Source organism: Mus caroli, chromosome 2 (genome assembly GCF_900094665.2).
Source record: "Mus caroli chromosome 2, CAROLI_EIJ_v1.1, whole genome shotgun sequence".
Classification (NCBI taxonomy): domain Eukaryota; kingdom Metazoa; phylum Chordata; class Mammalia; order Rodentia; family Muridae; genus Mus; species Mus caroli.
In genome coordinates, this window is record NC_034571.1 from 94,282,390 (window position 1) to 94,306,699 (window position 24,310).

Here is a 24,310-nt window from a genome sequence, read left to right on the forward strand (position 1 = left end):
AGATGCTATTTTAGTTTTGATTATAAGTTAGCTTCAAACATTTTCCCCTGTGTATTTCCTGTGTTTAGATGAGATATGCATTACTCAACTTTTTATCCACTATCAAATTTATCTTGTTTCAGTCATCCCAGTGAAGAACATTGAACGGCAGAGAGAAAATAATTTTCCTTCCCCTACAAACATTAAGTAGAGAAAGTAATGAACTTATAAACTTATAAAATCCAGGTTTTTTTCTCACATACAACTATAACCTAGAGTTTCTGACTCTCATTGACAAAATGGCAAAACAGAGATTTTTTTTTCTCTTCAAAGCCATAAAGAGAATATTCAGTCACTATAGCCTAATGAGCAGTTAACTTGATTATTTGCACTAAGAACATATGCAAAATATTTATTTGACCAAAAGGAAGGGAAGTTTAACATGATCAATCAGCTCCATCCAAATAATTTGATGGCACCAAATAGATACCAACACTCTCGGGAATTTAAGAATTGTCTAAAAGAAACAGCGTACTTCCCAGAGCTTCCAACGAGAAAGGGACAAGCTCCCAGAACGTGAAAATGCTAGAGCAGACATTGTTAAATCAATAAGATAATAAATGAACAGCTGAGGTAACGAACATAAGCAAAGGCATCAGCAGAAACTGGAGTGGCCCAGGGTCTGGCAAACACTTCTCTCAGCATGTAGAAACATTGTCGCTTGAACCTGAAGAACCTAGAGATCAAATCAACACAAGTGGAATTTGGAAGGTCACCAGAGTGTAAATGAGATCGTTGGTCCTAGAGCAAACTGAAATGACACCAGGAAGGATTGCCATTAGTTATGTAAATGTAAATGTCTGTACTGACAGGCTGATTGATGTAGGATCAGAAGGGTAAACAAGAACCAATTCAAACAGTGCCAGCTCAGAGGCAACAGCAGGTCTCAGTGCAGGTAGCAAAGAGCATGGGACACAAATGAACTATTGTGTATGGAATTGAATGCAAGGAATCCTTGTCTCAAATATATGGTAATTGGTTAGGAAATATTCTTTCAGTAAAGAATAGCCAAAATATGTCACTATGATAGTTACTGTACAAATGAATGAATAATTACATATGACTGGTTTATCTATACTAAGAAAAGTTGTATTAAACTAAGAATTGTGGGCTGGGCATGGTTCTACGTGCCTCTAATCCCAATATTTTAGATGTCTTAGGCAAGAAGATTGTTTGAGCCAAGCCAATGTGGGAATAGCCTATCTTGAAAATAAAAATTTAGGTGTAGACATCTGGCAACTCAAAACAAGCTTTCTCTATGGGTGAAGAACTCCTGTGCAAATATTAGTTTTCCTTTTTAGATTGTAGCCCAAAAATGTCAAGCTTCTCAAGCAAAGATTACTGTGAAGAAGTTTAAGTCCTCCTAGCATTTGGATGCTGAGAAAGCTGCCAACAAAGAAAATGGCAGTTTCAACATCCTTTCATAGTCCTAACACTTCTCCCTAGGCCTTCCTTTGCTTGAAAATAAACAAAGAACAACATGGAAATATGGGGCAGTGGGTAGCACACAGACAGCCTAGTCTCTAGTTGAACAAGGTCTGGAACCCTTGGGACCTGATGGGTGGTGATTTCCACCTACATGGGACAGAAGGTGTTCCATCCTGTCTCCTGGACCCCTGGCTCCTGTCGAAGTTAATGCCCCCAAAATCCCCCACAGGAGAGGTGTGTGACTATCAGTCATGCAGACAAAGCCCAAGCTTCTGGCATTCTGGCTAGACTCCACCCCCACAGTTACCTGACTGTAGCCAGGTATGCTCCTCCCCACAACAACCTGGCAACAGCAAGGTAGCGCAGCCCACTATAAAGTGGCTGCTTGGCCCCTCCTTGCTCTCTTTAAGCTCTCACCTTTCTCTCATCTCTACCCCTCCTTTTCTCTCTCTCTTCCCCCCTCTCTCCACATGGCTATGGCCAGCCTCTCTCTTTTACCTTCTCTCTTTCTCTCTGACTTTCTACAATAAAGCTCTAAAACCACAGACTGGCTTTGCTCATCAAGGCCTGCCATGCTTGAAAGATGGGATAGGCTTTCCCCTAAAGAGCCGTGTCTAACCTCCCACTGGAAGGCTTTCCTGCATTCCAGCCACAGACAACCAAGGACTCTTGCCCATGTGGGAACCACCCAGCGCCCCTCTCTCTCCCTGCCCTCTCCTCTCTTTGGGCCCAGGGCTGACCAAGCCACCCCTAGGGCCCCCATTTTGTTCTCAGCTCTTCTGTGGTGTCCAGCAGTGTCTGAGATGCCAGAGACTGAAAACCTGTTACCTAGGACTGCCCCTTGTCCACCCCCTTGGGCTAGGTTCGCAGCTTCCCACAGCCAGCAACCTACCTGCGGTGTGGAAAGTGTGCAGCAGTCTTCCTTATCTGCCCACCCAGAGCACTGGAAGGTGAGACACAGGTTTTCTCCCACTCCCTTTATTCCCCCACGCCCAGCGCCCAACATGGAAATACCTCAAAATGTATGCCAAGCCTAAGTAACAGGTATTGTCTGTGCTAAAATGCAAAATGCAGTTCAGTCCTTCACTGCTATCTGCTGCCCTGGCCTTTGCTATATGCCTACATTCCTGCATGAGAGGTAGACTTTCTTACTCTTCCTTTGATTTAGGCTGGTCTGTGATTTGCTTTGATCTATAACATTGCCATATCAGTTCTAAATTGTGGTACTTGTGCAAGAGCAGTACTTGTGCATGTACTTCTGCATTATCCTAGCTGTTTGCTCTTCTCTCATGTGGACAGTCAGATGACAGCATGAGGGGGTGAGAGACCAAGTGGAGAAGGGGGAAGAGCTGAGGTAGTAGGGCCATATGAAGCAGACAGCCCTTGCTGACATGGCACTGACTGTGGTTCCATGAATGACCTCAGACAAATATATCTCATACTGGTGAGGCCTGCCTTGATTACTAACCTGCAGATTAGGAACAATAATTAATAGCATTATGTTTATTTGGAGTATAGACCAAAATTGAGAGTTTATTACCACAATGCAGGTGAACACAGGCAGACATTTGGCAGAACATCTTAAGTAGAATGCAGTTCTATTTATTGATATATCTACATATTGATATATCACTCAATATAATTTATTTGGAATATAGACCAGCAATGAGAAATTACCACAATGAATTTTAACACAAGCAGATGTTTGGCAGAACACCTTAAGTTGAATTCAGCTCCATTTCATTTGAGAGAGAGTTTTTTTAAGTTATACTAAGGCTATTTATTTTCAAAGGGACTATTTTTGCTCATGTGTTATGGAAGTCTTATCTTTTTACAAAGGAATTATGAGGCATGGTAGCAAGGTCAGATTAAAACCAACCACTGCAAGGAAACTTTACTTTCAGCCAGAAAGAAAAGTATGTGTTGGATTCTAAATAAAGCAGAGTTGACCTTTTGAAAACAGACTCAGTGAAAAGAAAGCAAGTTTGAGACATTTTATCAGAATACAAATATATAACATATATATGAGAAATTTCAAAACTTCAGCAACTAAAACTCAAATAATTTAAAAAGACATATTGATCAACATTATTCTAGTAGCCAGTGGTCATGACCAACATTTCCACACACATCTGTAAACATGTTTGAACATATATTAACTTTCTAATGAATGTAAAAGTCTAGATGTGTTGTTTTTCTTTGGGGCATAAATTATATAAAATTAGAATAAAAGATATACATGAAACTTTACCATTTGTTGAGGGTATAAAATGAATAGTAGAGTTCTTCAACTAGATGGTAAGTATAGGTAGATAATGATGATTACATTGTTATTCTATTATCTTGTATGCATATTTCATAATTATGTTAATTTAAGAAATAAAGAACTGTTCTAAGAATATGATATTTTAGAATAAAAATGTAATAAGTAAAGCTTAAAACTGGGGTTCTTACTCATACTTCTACACTTAAAATTTTAACTTAAAAAGTATTTGTAGGGGCTGGTGAGATGGCTCAGTGGGTAAGAGCACCCGACTGCTCTTCCGAAGGTCAGGAGTTCAAATCCCAGCAACCACATGGTGGCTCACAACCATCCGTAATGAGATCTGACGCCCTCTTCTGGTGTGTCTGAAGACAGCTACAGTGTATTTACATATAATAAATAAATAAATCTTAAAAAAAAAAAGTTTAAAAAAAAAAAAGTATTTGTAGGCCTGTGTATAAAAATTCAAGATATAACGAACATGTCAGTTTTTGTACTTGTTGTCCCAAATTCTCCAATTTATTTTAGCAAGTTCACAGTATAACTTCAACCCAAGAATTAGGTTTCACCTGTAATATATTTAACAGTGCTGCTGTATTTCTTTTGTCATTGTGCCCAACTGACTGAACAGTCAAAATGATATGAATTAAATGATAAAAATCTATATTCATGGGAATGGCCTCAGACACGAAAATCTGCTCAAATACCACAGCTACTCTAGTTTATTGAGGGGAGTTTTAGAAATTGACATTGTCTCCAGAGTGAATTTCTCAGGGAGTCTTAAGGCTTACAAAGACATGTTCAGAAAAAGATTATGCCTTCCTGGGTGAACCTCAGCCCCTGTGAAGAACTTGGACAGAGCTACAGCTTTTCTTCCTTTCTTCCTTCCTTCCTTCCTTCCTTCCTTCCTTCCTTCCTTCCTTCCTTCCTTCCTTCCTTCCTTCCTCTCTCTCTCTCTCTCTCTCTCTCTCTCTCTCTCTCTCTTTCTTTCTTTCTTTCTTTCTTTCTCTTAGTTAGTTAGCCAGTTAGTTAGTTAGTTAGTTAGATTTTTGCCTGGTTTTATGAATCAAAGTAGTCCGAGAATGTGTGGCTGTGGTGTCTCTTAAGAGAGTTGCTTCAATCTATGCTTGACTATCTAGGCTTGTATGTCTTTAATCTGAGCTCTCAGGAGCCCAAAGAATGTGAAACTCCATGAGTTTAAGCTCATGTTATCTACATAGTAAGTTCAAGGGCAGCCAGGGCTCCATAGTGAGACCTCATCTTAAAGGGGGGGGGGGAGAAGCCTGTTGCTTTAGATGAATACAACCAACATTTGAGTTTCACAATCAAGAACGTCATGTCCTTGCTTTTTCCACCAGTGTGAAATCTGAGTGATGATTTGCATAGATAATGCACTTCTTTTCAGCCTGAATTCTGAAACAAGTGTCTTACTACTCACAAAGATGTGTATAAACTGCTAAAATAAATTGGACATATGACTAGACGGTGAAACAGAGATTTACTTTTGCCAAAGTATTCCTAAGTATAGGACCTAGAATTAGAGTGACATCCCTGGGACAGTGAAGAAATGTTTACATCACAAAATAGAGAATGTGGCTAGTCCCAACAAAAGAGAAGTAGAGTAGTCTGCAGTTACCCATTCTTCCTTCCCCATGAAAACACTTCAATTTCATAGAACTAGACAATATGAGGGAAATTAGTCTCAATTATTATTGTCTCAACTAATTAGAGTCCTTATCATCTTTAGAGTGTGGTCTTTCTCTTCTGGAGAAAGAATCAGCTGCCTATTGAGACATTCATTCCCACTGTCCTGAATAATGTAATCTACTTGAGTGCCTGTGAGATCCTCCAACAAGATCAAAATAACTCAGGACGCAAACTAAAGTTCTTATCTGATTCTGAAAATTAACAGATGATCTGGAAACTAGACAAACAAATTATGAGGACTAACAAGCATTGAAATAACAAAATATCCAAAATAACAAAATATGGAGTCTAATACCTAAAGTAAAAAGAAATGAACCCCAAGTGGACTTCCTAGTATATGTTTTCATCCCCAAATAATTAGACATATGTCTTGATATACATGTTACTTAAATTAACCAAATTCTTTCCTAAAATTACTTTTAAATTTTCTACTTCCCAAACCCTTTTAAATTTAGTCCTAGAAACATACTATAGAAAACAAATCCACCCTGCAGATTAGCTGCACCTAGCCTAGATGATAAAGAACATAGGAAGACCAGGCATTTGTTTTTTTTTTTTTTTCTCCATCAAATCACAGGAAAAGCATGGCCCCACCCCACTGAAGGGGCATTAAAGGAGGAGACAGGCATGTACCTATGCCACATTAATTGATATTCTTGTACAACCACAGGGACAGTTTCTCTTCTCTCCTCACTTGTCTCAACTATTTTATACTCTTTAAACATTAGACTGGTGACTATAAATCTATTTTCATGATTTTTCTACACTTTGCTCTCTCTTCAAGATACTGTGTCATTTTTTATTAGATATTTTCTTCGTTTACATTTCAAATGCTATCCCCTTTCCTAGTTTCCTCTATGAAAGTCCCCTATACCCTCCCCCACCCTACTCCTCAACCGACCCACTTCTGCTTCCTGGCCCTGGCATTTCCCTGTACTGGGGCATATAATCTTCTCAAAACCACCTGCAGGCCACCCTCACACTGCTGTGGTCAAACCACAGTTCCTTGTTCCAACATTACTTCAGCTCATCATTCAAGGGTCAAATTAAAGGCTCAGAACTGCCTTCCAATAGCCTTGTGTTCTCAAATTATCTTCATAATCCACCCTTCTGTGGCTAGACAATGACCACATGTATTAAAAACATCTATTCCCATGCCTGTTCCTCGGTTAGAGGAGAAATGCTAATGAAGAAGATAACATAGAGGTGATAAAGTAAAAATATGGAACTGTATCCCTTCCCATAATACCAGCTATACTCATTAAGTAATTTTTATGGTAGGAGAAATACTTTTAAAGTACAACATAAATAAAATGAGAGGGTAATAATAATGGTGCAACAGAGATGTACTATTTGTAATATCTTTGCTGTTGTGTTTGTAATAGCAGTATGCATTTTGCCTATGACATCATCTGATCCATTAGCTCATTGAGAGATAAATATTATAATGGAATGGAATATTATAATGGAATGGAATAAATTTTGTACTCAGAATCAAGACGACTTGGACTCAGGTCCCCAACACCCATGTTAAAGCCAGAGGCAGTAGTGCATGTGTATAATCCATGCTGGAGAAATAAAGACAAGTAGACCTCAGGGACTTGTTGGACATTCATTCATTTAGTTACTAAGGTAGGTTCCAGCATCCATGAGAATATTTGAGGTGGAAAACATTAAGGAAGACATCCTAATGACATTTTCTAGCCCTTACACATACAAGTCCCTGAACACATACATGACCTTACACACATACTTACACAAACACCATACCACATACTTGAAAGAAAAAAAATGAATAGGGGGAAGGAAAGAAGAGATGAAAGGAAGAAAGAAAGTCTGAGCCTTTCTGATATATATATATATATATATATATATATATATATATATATATATACAATACATACATATATATCAAAAAGCAACATGACACAATAAACTACAATGTGACTAATATATTGCACAAGAAGCAGTTTTAGAGTTTCAACAGTTTTGAATTATAACAAAACTGAACTGAAAAGTCTAATTCTTTTAGTGTTGTGTATTTTGTAATATGTATACAGGAATTAAAGCAGACATGTTAAAGGAGTTCTGATGGTGTCCCCTGAAATTAACTCCTGGCCAGCACGTTCATAATAGCCTCACTTTGATACAAGTCATAGGTTACATGCTACCATAGTAAAGACTGACAAAGTTGTTAGGTGAGGTGATTCACAACTATAGTTCTAACAATTGGAAGGGTTAAGCAAGAAAATTGAGAGCTCCTGGCCAGGATGCACTCCAAACTACATAGTATGTTCAAGGCCAGCCTAGAGTACACTATAGACTTAAGGCTCCAAAAATAACAAATAGTAATCCAATAAGATAAAATGAAGTAGATGCTTAGTAGGATTTGTGTAGATAGTGCATATCAGATCTGCTCCTAGCTGCATCTGCAATGTATGCAGAGACCTGTTGGAAAGAAGGAGCAATTTATACATGTGAAAGGCTCTGCACAGGAGAATAATATACAGATAAACTTAGAGAAGACAACACTAATTCTATATATTCAAACGTGCCATATTCTAGTGTAAAAACTAGGGACAGATGCCAGTGAAGCAATCTCTGCTGCTCACTTGCCTTCCAGAAGGGACTGTGGCAGGTGTAGCTGACAACTTTGTTAAAGCCAATGTGATTTTTACTGTTCTAGAATGATTTGCCTCAACTGCTATCACAAATTGCCACACACTAAGGCGCTGAAAGAAGTACAAATTTATCATTTTTAAACCATTACAAGATGTCTAAAACCAAGGTATTGGTAATTCTCTGCTCGAGATGGAGGTTTCTAATCAAATTCTGTTTGCTTTGCTTAAAAATTTACATTCCTTACAGCTCTGACTCACCGTCTGTTCTGTCTTTTTCAAGCTCCTTCACCTCCTTCAGTCCTTTCTCTAGCTCCTCCATTGGGGACCTTGTGCTCAGTCCAATGATTGGCTGAGAGCATCCACCTCTGTATTTTTCCACTCCAGCTGCATATGTAGCAGAGTATGGCCTTGTTGGACATTAATTGGAGGAAAGGCCCTTGGTCCTGAGAAGGCACCATGTCCCAGTGTAGCGGAATGCCAGGACAGGAAAGCTGGAGTGGGTGGGTTGCTGAGCAGTGGGTCTGGGGATGGAATAGGCGGTTTTCGGAGGGAAAGCCAGGAAAGGGGATAACATCTGAAATGTTAATAAAGAAAATATCTAATAAAAAACAGTTAGCAATGTAGTAACATGACCTATTCCATAGGCAAATCTTTCTAACTCTCGTAAGAAACCTGTCCACCATACACAGTGCTTACACAGTGAATTTGCTGTAAACTACCAATGTAAACATTCTTAGTCACTTGAACAGCAGTTTTTCTGCTAAGAAAGAAAACATTCTCCAGTTCCAGGGCTTATATTTTGGATGCACTTTGGATGTGCTATCTATGCATGCACACACTCCTCTGCACCACTTTTGAAGTCCTTCCTCCATCACAATGAAGATGGACTATGACAGATCCTTCTGAAGATAAAAGTTTTTGAATTCTAAAGGTAGAGCTTTAGAATTCTAAATTCTTCCCTCCAAGCTGCTTATTTTACAGACTACAAAACCGATATCTTCTCAAGGACTACATACCTGTCTTGGGTGGTGGACATTGCCAGTATTAAAAGTATTAAAGCGCCAACCTAGGCATTACATTGTTGGCCATTCTCAATCCATTAGTGTCCATGGCTTCATAAGTATATGCTTAGAAATGGAAGTGTACAGGCAGAATGCTGTGAAAAACTCATTTCCCTGAACTTTGCAGTGAGCTGAGAAAAGACAGAATAAAAGTGCCCTAGGCTGTATGAAGTCCATGTGAATATTTATAAATGCATGGTAATAAATTATTCTTGATTTTCATTGTCTTACGAGTAGTATATTACTCTGAATTTATTTAAGACATTAACTAACATCACAAAAATAGATACATGTGCTTTCCCTTGAATTTGCAATGTTGTATTCTCATAGAATTGTTCATTAAAATAAAAAATAAGAATGAGAATGATATTTTATTCATGTAACCATGTATGAGTTTTATTCCTGTAGGCTTAAGATCTATATAGCGTCAGATTCACGGCTACATTAGCAGTGTTAGGTGTGGGTTCTATTCCATGGAGTAGACATTAAATCCAATTTTAAAAAGTGGCTGGTTACTCCAATGACATTTGTGCCACTATTGCACCTGTATATCTTGCAGGCAGTGTTAAATTGTAGGGCTTGTAGATGGGTGGTATTGATTAACATTCTCCTCCATCAACATTCTGTAACTTCCAGCAACATAAACACTGGTGAGGCAAGGTGACAGCTATCAATGAGCAGGGGCTTGACTTCTCTACGTCTGCTAATATAAGTCCATGGTGTTCAGACTGAGAATACCATCAAAATATATACAAAATCATTTTAAATGCATATAAGAACAACATTCGTGTTAGTGTGTGGTTTTGTGAAAACTGTCTTTATAGTGTGACATTTAGATTTACTTTTCATGGTGTTTATATATTTAAACTAGCAATAAAGACATTAGGATAGATACAGAGCAGTCCAACATTGTTTACCCTAGAAACATAAAAATAAAACTTCGCTATCATTGCCATAAATAATTTGTCAGGGAGATGTAGCCTTTTGCTTGAAGATGAGAAGATGAAGAAGTGTGACACTAGGGTGTGGGAGCTTCTTCTCTAGCAATTCAGTTTAACCACAAGAAGTGGTGATCACTTGCTCTGTTCCTGGTTATGGGCAGAATGGCACACAGAAATGAGGAAATGCTGCAGTCGTTGCTGTGTCCATCAACTATTTTAATTCGTATTTTAAACATGCTTTTATATTTTGATGTTAAAATATAATTACAGCAATTTCCCCATCCTTTGCCTGCATTCCAACCCTACCACTTATTTTTCTGTGCTACCTTTCAAATAAACATTCTCTATTTTAATTAGTTCTTGTTATAAGTAAATATAGATATATATGCATATATATTATATTCCTAAATGTATGAATACTATGCTCAATCTGTATTTACACATATGTATAGGTTTTCAGAGCTCACCATTTTGTATTGGATAAACAATTGCTATGTTCTTCCCTGGAAAAGACCACTTTTGCTTCCCTCAGCACTTCTCAGCTGCCCATAGCTGTGTATGGTCAAAGCTACACAAGCTTTTCCCCCATCTAATTTAGCATGTTTATTTTAGCATGCTAAAGCTTACATTTAGACTATGGGTACATGAGACTATGGGTATAGTTTCTGACATTCTTATGAAGCATATCACAGGAAATCCCTATTCTGGCTCTTACAATGTTTTTATTTCTTCTTCCAAAACTATCCCTGAACAGGAGTTGGACTGAAGATTCCATTTTGAAAGGACTCAACACCTCTGCATTTTGATTAGTTATGTTTTCTGTAATGGTCTTCCTTTGTTGCAAAGAAAAGCTTTCTTGATGAGAGGTGAGGACTACACTTCTATATGTGTGTAAGACAAATATCTAATTGTAGTTAAAGATTATGGTAGTTTAGTAAAAGTTGTGGTTATAGGTTCTACTCAAAGATCCATGATTTCACTACTCTTGGGTAGTTAGCTATGTTTCCAGTACCAAACCAATTACCTTTTTTGATTTTAACATGGAACCTGATACCCTGATGTGGAACTTGAGACTTACACACACACACACACACACATACATATGTGTGTGTGTGTATGTATGCAGATAGATAGATGGTAAAGATAGATAGGTGATAGAGAAGAGGTATATATATATATATATACGTATATATACAAATATATATATAAATGCACACACACACACACACACACACATATATATAACGTTTTACTTTATTACATATGGTATAAAGAGAGCTAAAACTTAAACACGATTTTTTCTGCCAGTTCCTCTTATAAATTGTTGTCTTATACATAAAGTATACACTAAACTGCCTGTTGACATGGGAAACCCATTCACAGAGCTGAGAAATCATACAATATGGCTTGTCACAATCCAAACTGCTCAAGTTACCATGTGACCTGCTTTAGTTCACTGACTTAGACCTTGAATTATGGACTACTTTACCAAGTATTTCTCTCACAGTACCACTACTTACCACTTTGAAAGTTAATTTTGATGGTTAATAAGCACAAGTGGTAGAGGGAAGTGTTGGGTGCATCTGTGGAGGCATTCCAGAGAAGATTGACTGAGTGGAGAAGATCCACTCCAAATGTCAGGAACTAAGATCCTGGATGACACAAAAGGGGAAATCAAGAAATCCCTCTAGTGAAAACACTTTGTGCTTTTACTTCTGGCTGTTGTGATGTGTTGCTTTGCTTTGTCAGTCTTTCTCCTCCATAGAGGTTGAAGTTTCTGAAACTGTGGGACAAAGTGATTAGTTTCTCATTTACATTGCCTTGCTCTGGAATTTTGTTACAGTGACAGAATGTCTCAATGACACCAGTACACATACTGTTTACATTATCTGATTTTGAGAAAAGAGCTAGCTATGTAGCCAAGGCTGGCTTTAAACTCCAGATATAGAACTCCTTACTATTTAGAAAATGATATTTCTCATATACCATCATATCTGACAAAGACTAGGTTTTCAATGATGACAGCTATAGAATCTCAAATCAATGCAAATCTATGAAGTAAGAATTCAATTTTTTGTGTAAGTAAAATAATATTTTAAGCTCTTTTCACATTCCTGTCCATATAGGAACTTCAATATGAAATGTAAGATTCTGGAAAAAAAATTGGGAGCCAGCATTGCACTATGGGCAAACTCATAAGCATATCTTTAGATTCAACTGGATAAAATATTCTCAAATTCTAAGCCAGGGCTTCATGACCACTCCAGTGTCTGGGACACATTTTATGCAGCTTAAAGGACTTAGCAATGTTGAAACATATGGAATATATTCCTCAGAGGAAAATTGGTTCTGTTAAAAAAAAAGAATTGGAAGAGGGAAAGTTGAATAAAACAGATGCTCCCTACCCAAAGGGATCATTCTTTGACTAAATCTTTCACAAGATATATGAGATACTCTGACTTTACTATTGCAACATAACATTTGTCTTCTAACATCAGCAATAGGCTCACTATTTTTTTTTTAAATCACAGTGTTCTTAAGAACAGAGGAGAAAGTTAGGAACAGGCTTTAAACAGTAGTTTTCTTGAAACAAAGTTTGTTTTTATCATCACTTGGCTCAAGCAGTGTTTGTTATCTGGCACTGCAGTGTGAATAACTGCAGTGCACCACCATGACTGTTGAGGTATGAAGGGGTGAGGCAAAAATCTAGATGCTGCCTTTTTATTTTTTTGAAACTTTGTTTTGCTGTTGCCCTACCCACAAAGAAAAGAATCATCACAAAAACAAGCCCGATGACACCATGCAACATCAAGGGATATAACAATACTTGTTAATGAATTAAATAGACTTGAAAAGTTAAAAAAGGAAAGAGAAAAAGAAAAGCAAAACGAAAAGAAAAAAGAAAGAAATATAGCTGACTGGGCCCCTAAGCTGCTTGGGAGAGGCTTCAGTTAAAAGATGGCAGGTGGCCATGGTTTTTCTGTTGGTTAATAGAGTAGAGATTCTTGCTTGTGGGTAAGTATTTCAACAACTTGATTTGTCTTTTTTATAGGCTTAGTCAGACATGCATGCGGGAAAAGGAAAATGCAGATAGGTAGTATCTCAAAACCAAGAGCAATTTAGCATAAAAAAATATAGGAATCTTACAACTAGAGTCTCATGCTAGAATCCCAGCCAGGAAAGTGCCAAATGTGCAATGTTTTAATGGATATCAGGAAAGGGGATCACCTTATGCTATAAACAAAAACACATACAGATAGGCACATGCGTGTGTGTGCACATGCGTGAGGGCAGGCGCGTGCGCACACACACACACAAACACAGAGGCTATAAGACATGAGAAATTTTAAGAGGAGAGGGTGAGGGATGGAGAATTAAGAGAAAGACTGTACTGGAGTAAGTATATCATTAAAGAGAAAATATTTAGGGGTGAGCAAAGAGGAAAGAACTGACTCCCACAAGTTGCACTCTAACCTTCCCAGCATGGCACTGTCATGCATGTGCCCACACACATAACTATACAGAAAATAAGCAAACAAATAAGAAAATAGATTTTTTTTAAAAAATTTCTATTCATTTGTAAGAATATACAGTGTATGATAAACATATGAATTACCAAAAATATATTTAATATGTGAAGTATATCATAGATGGATGTATTCAATACAGTATATCTTTAGATGAGTGTTAAACATGGTTAAATATACTTATTAAGTATGTATTTGTATGTTCAAACAAACATTTGAATACATATAAATATGTATTTATATATTCTAACACTTCAATATATGTTAATCCATATATATTACTCAATATGTGTATTAGTGAGTGAACCACATTTGTCATTGAAGATAACTCACCCTGAATGGCTGATGAGGGTATTTAGGAATCTGGAGAAGGCCACAACAAAGTGTACATAGGGTGCATGACCAGGAAACCCTGAGCCTCTTCTACAGCTTGGCTCAACTTGGAATGGGCTTCTTCCTTTCTCCAGCTCAGTTCTTAAGCTCCCTCTCCTTACAGCATTTATGTCCCTCTTTCTCTGGTATGAAGAAGATGTGGATATCCTCCAGCCTCTCATTTGTTTTATAGGCTTAAACGTATCCTTGAAAAAGACCTGCCATCACTCAGGAAGACAGTGCAAAAGCACTAAAATGCTTTAGTCATCATTTTGTCTGAAGAATGTACTGTTATCACTCTGTCTCTCTGTATTTCTAGCTCTCTGTCTACGTCTCTGTCTTTCACTCTCTCCCTTTCTCTCTCTTCCTTTCTCCCTCCCTTATCGTCTCTATTAACATGGTCTCCTGTGAAAGTGGCTGTTTATTTTACCCAGTACAAGGTGAAACTCCATTTGAGTAATATGTGTATTCTAAATGATATTTGTATCTAATCCTCTGGATGAGAGGGTAATTATATCCCTTCAAAGACATGAAAACACCAGAAAATCCCAGCTTATTTTTTTTATTAGATATTTTCTTTATTTACATTTCAAATGCTATCCTGAAATTACCCTCCCCCTGCCCTGCTCCCCTACCCACCCACTCCCACTTCTTGGCCCTGACATTCCCCTCTATTGGGGCATATAAAGTTTGCAAGACCAAGGGGCCTCTCTCCCCAGTGATAGCCAAATAGGCCATCTTCTGATACATATGCAGCTAGAGACACAAGCTCTAGGGGATACTGGTTAGTTCATATTGTTGTTCTTCCTATGGGGCTGCAAACCTCTTTAGCTCCTTGGATATTTTCTCTAGCTCCTCCACTGGGGGCCCTGTGTTCCATCCAATAGATGACTGTGAGCATCCACTTCTATATTTTCCAGGCACTGGCATAACCTCACATGAGACAGCTATATCAGGGTCCATTCAATGAAATCTTGCTGGCACATGCAATAGTGTCTGATTACCGGAATTCCATGTCTGACACAATCACCCCTGGGTGGAACTACCTTGGTTCCTTACTCATTTAAGTTGATTTTGTCATAAGCATATATGCCAAAAGGTCAGGTAAGAACAAGGTAAACAGAACCAGGATCTGGGAAATGTAAAGCAGAAACAGTTGATAAAAATGGAAAGAAATACAAAGCAAACAGGTAGTTCACTTAAGCGAAATTCACTCCAGACAGTGTTAGAAGAAACTTGTCCCCAGGGTAGTTACCTTGCTCTGTATGACAAGCATGTGTGCTTTACACAATAGCTTTGATTCTAAGTTCTTGGGAAATAAGTACTGCAATTCACACTCATGGATCATTTGATATGTATGCTTTTTAACAAATATTATTATTAAAGATTCAAAATATAGCATATCTATAAGGAAATTCATAAGCTGTGTCAACATAGTTAGGATTCCATATTTGATGCCCTTTATAATAAAGGAATATCTTACATTTTAGAATGCAAAAAAAACATATAGAAGAAATATTATGTCTATACCAGGAAAAGTAAGGTGAAAGTTTTCATAATCACACTAGTGTTATCTGTGTTATCTCTGACAGAAAAAAAATGAGTTAAGCCAAGAAGTTATGCAGAAGGGTCTCTCCATATAAAGAGTCCAACAGTAGCTGTCACTATGCTGGTACCATAGAGCCACCAGAAACTTGTAAAAATTGCATTAGATTTCTACAAGCATCTCAGCTCAGTAACTGTTAAATCCTCTGCTCAAGCCACCACAGCAGTGAACCACTCCAGCCAAATCATACTGATGGAGCAGGACTCATTCTTTCCTTCCAAAACTTCCACTTGATCAAGGCAAGACAGTTCAGGCTTTAAAAAATCCAGCTTCCAGAAGTTGAGGTATGAGTTTGGTGCCAGCCTGGATAAATAGTGAGAACCTGTCTGAAAATAAATAATCCAAATCCCTGTGTCTTCCCCCTTTCTGAGCCCACTCCTATCCAATGACTTGCATGTTCTTCATTGTGATCAGATTTCACCAATAAGTGCCATCATTCTTTGGATATTTCTCCCATCTGATTCTGCTTTAGATTGATACCCACAAGTAGAACAATTGCTAGGGCAAAAGGAAAAGAAAAGCAAATTGAAAAGAGTTTATTTTGTTCTAATAACAGCTAGGACTAGAGGTTTGGAGTAGACATATTGCTTCAGAAGATAAGAGAATCAACAGAGATGCCACTCAAAAACAAGAAGGAACCCGAATGGATTCAAAATATTTATTCTTCACTACAAAAGAAATACAAATTGTACAAACTATCCTAGTTATTAAAAGAGCTTCTGTTTAATGAGCTAGTTGCATATTATAAAAGATATATTTAGTCAGAATTTGAAATGATATTTTTACCCTTTAATGCTTCTCTAGATATTATAATCTTTATTCTCATAATTTAACATAGGTCAGATAAATTACATAACCTTTATGTTACTTGAGTGGGTGTTTGTAATTGAAGTGATTTTAAAATCTACTAACAGCATTATCTAGCTTGTAATTTTCTAGGCCAAAGGAATTTAAGAAGTAAAACTATCTATTTCCATACATATGCCCTAGACACTAATGATAAAAGCTACCTCTCCTGACAGAATTTACTATCTACACTAATGTGACATTGTATTTGTTAGCAAAAATATTATTGTCTGAATCTCTTACCCTGTTAAAGCAGTAACCTGTTCCTACTGGTAAAAAGAAAGTTCCTGGAAGATCCATGAGAAGAAATCCGTGTGTGTGTGTGTGTGTGTGTGTGTGTGTGTGTGTGTGTGTTTTGGTTTTTTCAAGACAGGGTTTCCCTGTATAGCCCTGGATGTGCTGGAACTCACTCTATAGACCAGGCTGGCCTCAGACTCTGCCTGCCTCCCTAGTGCTGGGATAAAAGGCATGTGCCACCACTGCCCAGCAGAAGAAATCTTAACCAGACATCCTAAGATTCTTCTGAAACTATTGTCTTAAGATAACTGCCTTGAGATTTCCATATGGGCATTGTTGCACATATACAGAGCCAGGCACGTACTCATCACATAAAAATAAATACTATTAAAACACAGTAAAAAGAAAGATGAAAAGTTATCTTCTGATCATCAATGAAATGTTGCACCATGCTTTCCACGCAGCCTTTATCAAACCTTTGGAGACAGTGCTTTCACTGGCCAGAGTAAGCAATACTGTCTGTGTCTTAGCAATAGACTTTGTAAGGGAAGACAGCCTTCTGTAATTACATGCTTATAATACTTGATTTATCATGCCCTTCACAAAAATGTGAAGTCAAGAGAAAATAAAAAATAATGTAACTGTTAAGGCCAGATTTTATCTAACAACTAAAGAGACCAATAAATGTGGATGAGAAGAGTTCTGCCTTGTTACAATTTTTTTACTTTATGACTTCCTACTTTTCTCCTTTCTGTTTACAAAGCAATCCCTGTTGGAAATCCATTCTCTATAGTCTGTGACTCTCTCCCCTTGCATTACTGATGGTGGGGCATTTGATAACAACCTGGAAAACAAACTAGGCCATATCCAAGATGGCTCCATCAGAATCATAGCATGAAGAAATTTTGAAAAGAAAAACTGTCTTCTCTGGAATTCCAAATCGCATGGCTAGATGAACTTTGTCATAGCCCATGACCACGATTCTCACTAGTTGTTTTAGAGTTTGGTTGAGAAGGAAGCAGAGCACAGAGACAGAACCCACAGGGAGACAACAGAGACAAACCTGGTGACTTGGAAGCTCTTGAGCTTTGCTTTAGCATCACCCTCTGGTGATGTTTTGAGAAATGACTTCATCACTTACAATTCAGTGAGTCTGATGGAAATGATCAGTAATTCACTTCAGCTTAGCTTTTTGGAACAATAATAAAAAGCTCCTCTGTGACAGAAAAACAAACAAAACAGAACAAAACAAAACTACTAATAGGCTGGTCCTCTGGTAAAAGGAAAGCAAATTCAGGGCAGGATTACAAGTGCCTCTCTGAACTATTATTAAGGTAATCTGAGTTTATTAGGAAACACACTCAAGTGTTTCCATTGACCTTGGCCTTGCTTCCATCACACTTTAGTCTTTGTGTTTTGAGTCAAATTGAGAGTGTAATAAGTATATTCTTGCCATTTCAAGCAGGAAAACTTCAGACACCTTGCCCCAGAGAGCTATATCTACAGTTCACCTGTATTTATGTAGACTTCTTGTAAATAGTTTTGATATTCATCAGAAAGTAAATTTCAGTGCTTGTGCTCCAGAACACGCTTAAGAAAAAAAAAAAAAAAAAAGCACTTTCAGTGGAGAAAACCAATTTTTCTTTTCTTCTAAGTTTATTGAAGTAAGTATAACTGCTGTAATTTAAAGCTCCTAAAGGAGTTTAAATTGGCATAAAATAAAAGAAAAACTGGAAAAACCGTAAGGCAAATATAATTTAAGGCTGAATTTAGTGGAAATGAGAGCTAAATTTTGGGTGAATTTAGAAATATGAAAAAAAATGTTCTGATTCCATGCACATTACAACTCTGATTTTGACTTTACATATTATTAGAAATAGCCCTTAAAGTGATCATTTATTTAATTAGCATGTATAATTCTTAAGTATACCCATCATGAAATAGTGGTTTGATTTTACTTCCTCTTCATAAAGTATATCATAACATAATCTAGCTGGTGGGTACTATGGTTACAGGTGTCCTTAAATGTCAATAACTAGGGTCAACAAAATAAATTCCTCATCAACACGTCTTGTTCATCACAGGTCTAACACTCACAGAATAGCCACAAGCTGGATCATTAGCCATCAAGTATGGCAGAAATTGAAAACTAACCCACTAGTGATAAACGTTGTTATTTATACCTTTTTAACCATGACTAATGTCAATGGGATAGAAAACTGCAATGTTTCTCCAGGAAATTCACTCAAGATCCATGATATGCAGGCTACTATTGTCTTGATTAAGGAGAGATTTATCCAATTCCTTGTATCAAACAACAGTCAAGGAGAAAAATTGGATAAAAAACATTGTGAGTTGATTGGTGCTACTACCTGGGAGAGTCTGCACTGACAAACCGGCAAATACTGAAGACTCCAGGGATCTTTGCTTTCTGTTCATACTCTTCTTCAGCGCATATTACAGAGGCAGCCGCTTCTCTGTCATACAACACTATTGAGCAGTTGTACAGAAAACTGATGAATTCCAAATACTCTCACTGATGAGCCATCTAGTACTCTGTCCAAGTCACTCTTATACTAAGGACTCAGTGTGGCCAGGATATAAAAGAAAACAACAAAAATAACAACATCAAAAACCTTATTGTTTCCTTTTAGCATTGTCAACATATGAGAGAGAAGACAAACAGCTATCATCTACCACCTTCCATGTCTTTACAAAGGGAAGGAGAAAAGAAAATGCCTCTGGGATGTGTTGGTGAATGTGTGTTTTAATAAGAAATTATTTCTAATGAAAACAAAAGAGTTACATTCCCCTAATGTTAACTCTTACACAATAGCTTCTTATTAGTCTTTGCTTTTAGAAATATGCTTGCATAGCAAATTAGCTTATTTCAGAAAGGCATTGACTCAGTGCTGCAGTGCAATATGACTCTCATTTTATACTCTAAATGGTTTAAAATGGGAGTTCAAATTTTATCCCAGAAGGTTTAAAAACATGCATTCTAAAATGAATTACAATAGAGAGGTAAAAGGGAGAAAAAAGCACACATTTGTCTATCATACATAAGTTCAGAAGGCCACCCAAGACATGCAACTTGAAGAAGGTCCAACTGATTGATGACTCTAGGGAATAATAGGACAGGTGCTGGAGGAGGGCAAAGGCAATTCAGAAGAGTGGGTAATAATTTATTTGAGTAAAGAATGCTCCAATGAGCATGGAAACAGTCATTGGCTTCCTCTGGCACTGTTGATAAATTAGATAAAGATAAAGAAGAGAAATCTACCATGAACAAAAGCTGTTACCTAAGTTCAGATAAAGCAACTCATGAACTACCACCTGTTTGTTGGAAACTGAACCAAGGTTCTCTGAACCAGCAAAAGTGATGTGTAACTATTGAGCTGTCTCTCCAAGCCTCATGTTAGCTTTATTTAATGAAATATAAATAAAAGGTTTGGGGGTACACCAAAGTGACAATGAGACACTAGTTTATATTAGATGAAAATATTCAGGCCACTAACCTCAAATGCATCAGGGGGAATTAGTTTTCCGTATTTCGAAGAACATTTCAATTGTCCCTTTAGAAGAGAGGATAAAAGCAAGAGTTCATTCAGGAAGGGTCAAATGCACTGAGGCTGGATAAATGAAATTGATATGGTAATTACTCATACATGGGTCATCATGCCGACAAACATCATAAACACAGCAGTGTGATGAATTGCAAGCACTCCATCACAGAGATGCTGGGTAGATGAGCTTCATGGGTATATTGAAAAATGTGTTGCTTTAACAAAGTGCAAAAGAACAAGTGCGTAAAAACTCTTCCCAGAAGCCATCATAAATAATTCATGCAAAACAGTTATAAAATTGCTACAAAATTCAATTTAAACTGGATGCAGATTTTCCCATGCTATTCCTCTTAGTCTCCAAATCAGGCTGCCTTCTTAAGCCACAGCAAGTATCCTGAGGTCAGGAAGTGAGGGGGTATCGTGCAATCCCTGTTACTAAAGAGTAGATGGGCTTTCAAACCTGTATTATCAACATAAGCAATCTCTCTACCTCCAGTGTTAAAACAGAGCTAAGACTCCACTGAGGGGACCCCTTGTGCCCAGCACTGCCCTCAGGCCACTGACATCAATCCAAGTTCCTTCTGGAGTCTGGATGAAGCCACTAGTTACTCTTGTTTAAGATGTGTAAAATTCACTTTCCATCCTGGCTCCTTTAGGCATCCTGGTTCCATTCAGGCAACACTGTGCCAACCTCTTAAATCTCTTAGAGTTTTATTCCTTTGGTTTGGCACAGAGAAAATTACAGCACCTTTCAATTCTGGAAATAGTATTTCTATAAACAATAGAGCAAATCAGATCCAAAATCTTTACAATGGTAGTTCTGCCTTCTGCAGAGTCATGGAGCCCACTCTCTGATGCACTTTCTCCTCCAGAAAGACAGGGACTATAAACACGATCCATTTCTACAAGGAAACTTTTTGTTGAGAGTCTTTTAACTGGACTTGCATTTGCATTTAAAAGAGACAGACTGGCCTGTGTCTGTGTTTTGAAGATGATTACTCAGTATGTGGCCACATTAAGTTTGTTTTGTGGGGGATTTTTTCCCTTAAATTCGCTGTGAAAAAAAATGATAAAAACAAAACAAAAAAATAAGGCTTAAACTGTTTTTGCTAAAGTTGTCAGTTATTTTTAAAACTTTTAAAATTCATATATAATTATTTGTCTTAGTAATTTGCTGAATAGACTCAGCAGGTTATATTTATATATTAATTCCTTTATATTGTATAAGTAACAACAATGTTTACAGAAAAGGAGGTTGTGATTCTGAAAGACAGAGGAAGTAGAGGAGGAGTTATATAATTATATTTTAGTTAAATATAAATAAATAATAAATAAATCAACAGTTTTACTTTTAGCTGATATTCGTTCTTAAAATTTCCAGGATATCAAGCTAAAAGGTTGAATATACCTCTGTTTAGTTTCCTACTAAAAATCAGTGCAGAGTTTGTTAAAGATTTAAAGAAAGGCTAGTAGGATGGCTACTCGAAGACAGATGTTTGTTGCATAAAGCTGTAGTAAACCTTTGTCATTCAGCAAAGTCTACAGCAACAACAGTATCCGACTTTTGATTATTGTAACAAATACATGTAGTAAACAACTTATAAAAAGAAAGTATACCGTCTCAGAAATTTCTGTTCATGTTTCAGTAGCTCCATTGTTTTCTGCACTCAACGAGAGAGGCAAGGTAGGATGATATTATAGAGAAAGATGTTTCTGTTAGCCAGGAAACAAAAGAACCTGAGGTACCAATGTCCCTTTCAATTTGCCTACAGTGGCCTAATAATTTCTTCCACTTGACACCATTACTTTAAATGCCTACCTCCTCCAGAAAGATCCAGAAGCTGATGTCCAGGCTTGTCACATATAGACCTTTGGGAAACACACAGCCCATAACAATGAGCTTTACTAAGTAGCCTTTACCTGTCATGCACTACCTTGCCATGAGTAGCTAGCCTCTTAAGATTTGAGTAGTATTTGTTGTTATTCTTCTCAAACTTTACACTTTTGTTGGGAATACTATATAAACTGCCATGGTGGTTTAAATATCAATGTTCACAATATGCTCATATATTTGGATGTTTAGTTACCTGGAAGTGGAACTGTCTGAAAGGATTAGAAAGATTAGGAGGCATGGTCTTGTTGGAAGTGTGTCACTAGTGGGCTTTGAGGTTTCCAAAGCTCATGCCAAGCCCACGCTCCTTCTCTCTGCTTCTAAGTCAGGATGAGAAGACTCTCAGCCACTTAATGCACTCCTGCTTCCTTGCTCCTTGACACCATGCTCCCTGTTATGATGACAATGGACTAAGCTTCTGAAATCACAAGTAGGCCTACGAATGCTTTCTTTTGTGAGTTGCCTTGGTGTCTCTTCACAGCCAATAAAGAATAATGACTAGGACAGTCATGAAAACTAAATCATGTATAATTCATATTGGTCCTCCATCATTCATACTGATCTGGAGGAAGCTGTGTCTTCAAAACAGAAACACAGGTTAGTGCTGTATATCCCTAAGAAAAAAATCAATAAATATTGCCCATACTTTTCATCTTCTAAACTCATATATTTGAATAAACAATTAGCTAATGATGTTATTAAAATTTGTACAAACTAAATTTTATACTGTATCCATGTACTTTCACACTGAAAATCTAAGGCATTATCCTTCTAATAAAAATATAAAATGTTAACACTATGATATAAAACTGTAATTCACTCTATCTAAGAGGCTCCCACAGTGTAATTCCAAGTGATTTTCCTAAATGTACTTATTTTCTATTCTCTGTGATTAATTCATATGTCTTTGAAGAATCTAGTGAGTTCATTCTTATTTGTATGTGTAGTTTCAGAGCTGACAACTCTACATGAGGTAACCAATAAATGATGTCATCCCTGGGAAAGGTTAATTCTACTTCTCCAATCAGAGATTCTTGATCTGCAGGTCATTGTCTAGGATTGGGATCCAATGATCTCTCCACTTCCATATTAACACATCTGTTGGTGTTTGTGTTGGTCCTGTATTGTTTATGTAGCCATTTCTGGGAAATACTCTTGTATAGAAGTTTTCTCAGTATTCTGGGTCTTACAACTTTTCTACCCCTTCTTTGAAAGTGTTTTCTGATCTATAGGTGCAGGAGCTGTGATGTAGATATATCAATTGAGACTGCATTCCTCACAGTCTGTAGAACTCCTTATTGTTTCCTGTTGTGGTTTTCTGTGATCTCTATTTACTGTAGAGAGGGATTTCATTCCTTTGGTTATCAGTGGAAGCCACATTTGCCTTGGGGTATAGGAATAAGACTTATAGCATAGCAAAGAACTGTGCTGGTTTAACAAGGTTGTATACAATATATATACTTATATCTATAGATACATAACAATAGTAAAAAAAAAGGGATGATATCAACTTGAGAGTAGAAACAGTCCTGGAAGATATTTATGGTAGAGTAACAAAAAGTAACAATAAGACATACATATATAAAGGTATTAATTTTGTGACAAGAAAATTTTATTGGTTATTTTATTTATTTACATCTCAAATGTTATCCATCTTTCTGTTTTCCCCTCCTATACTGGCTGGTTTTGTGTGTCAACTTGACACAAGCTAGAGTTATCACAGAGAAAAGAGCCTCCCTTGAGGAAATGCCTCCATGAGATCCAACAGTAAAGCATTTTCTCTAAATTAGTGATTGAGGATGGGAGAGTCCACTGTGGGTGGTGCCATCCCTGGGCTGGTAGTCATGGATTCTATAAGAAAGCAAGCTGAGCAAGCCAGGGGAAGCAAGACAGTTAGTTAACATCCTTCCATAGCCTCTTCATCAGCTCCTGCTTCCTGACCTGCTTAAGTTCCAGTCTTGACTTGCTATGGTGATCAACAGCAATGTGGAAAATATAAGCTGAATAAACCCTTTTGGCCCCAACTTGCTTCTTGGACATGATGTTTTGTGGAGGAATAGAAATCCTAAGACACCTCTTCAAACACCTTATCCCACACCCCCTCCCTCTACCTTCTCTATTTCTCCCTGACTTTCTATAATAAAGCTCTAAAACCATAGAATGTCTCTGCCCATTAAGGCCCACTGCACTTGGAGGATGGGATGG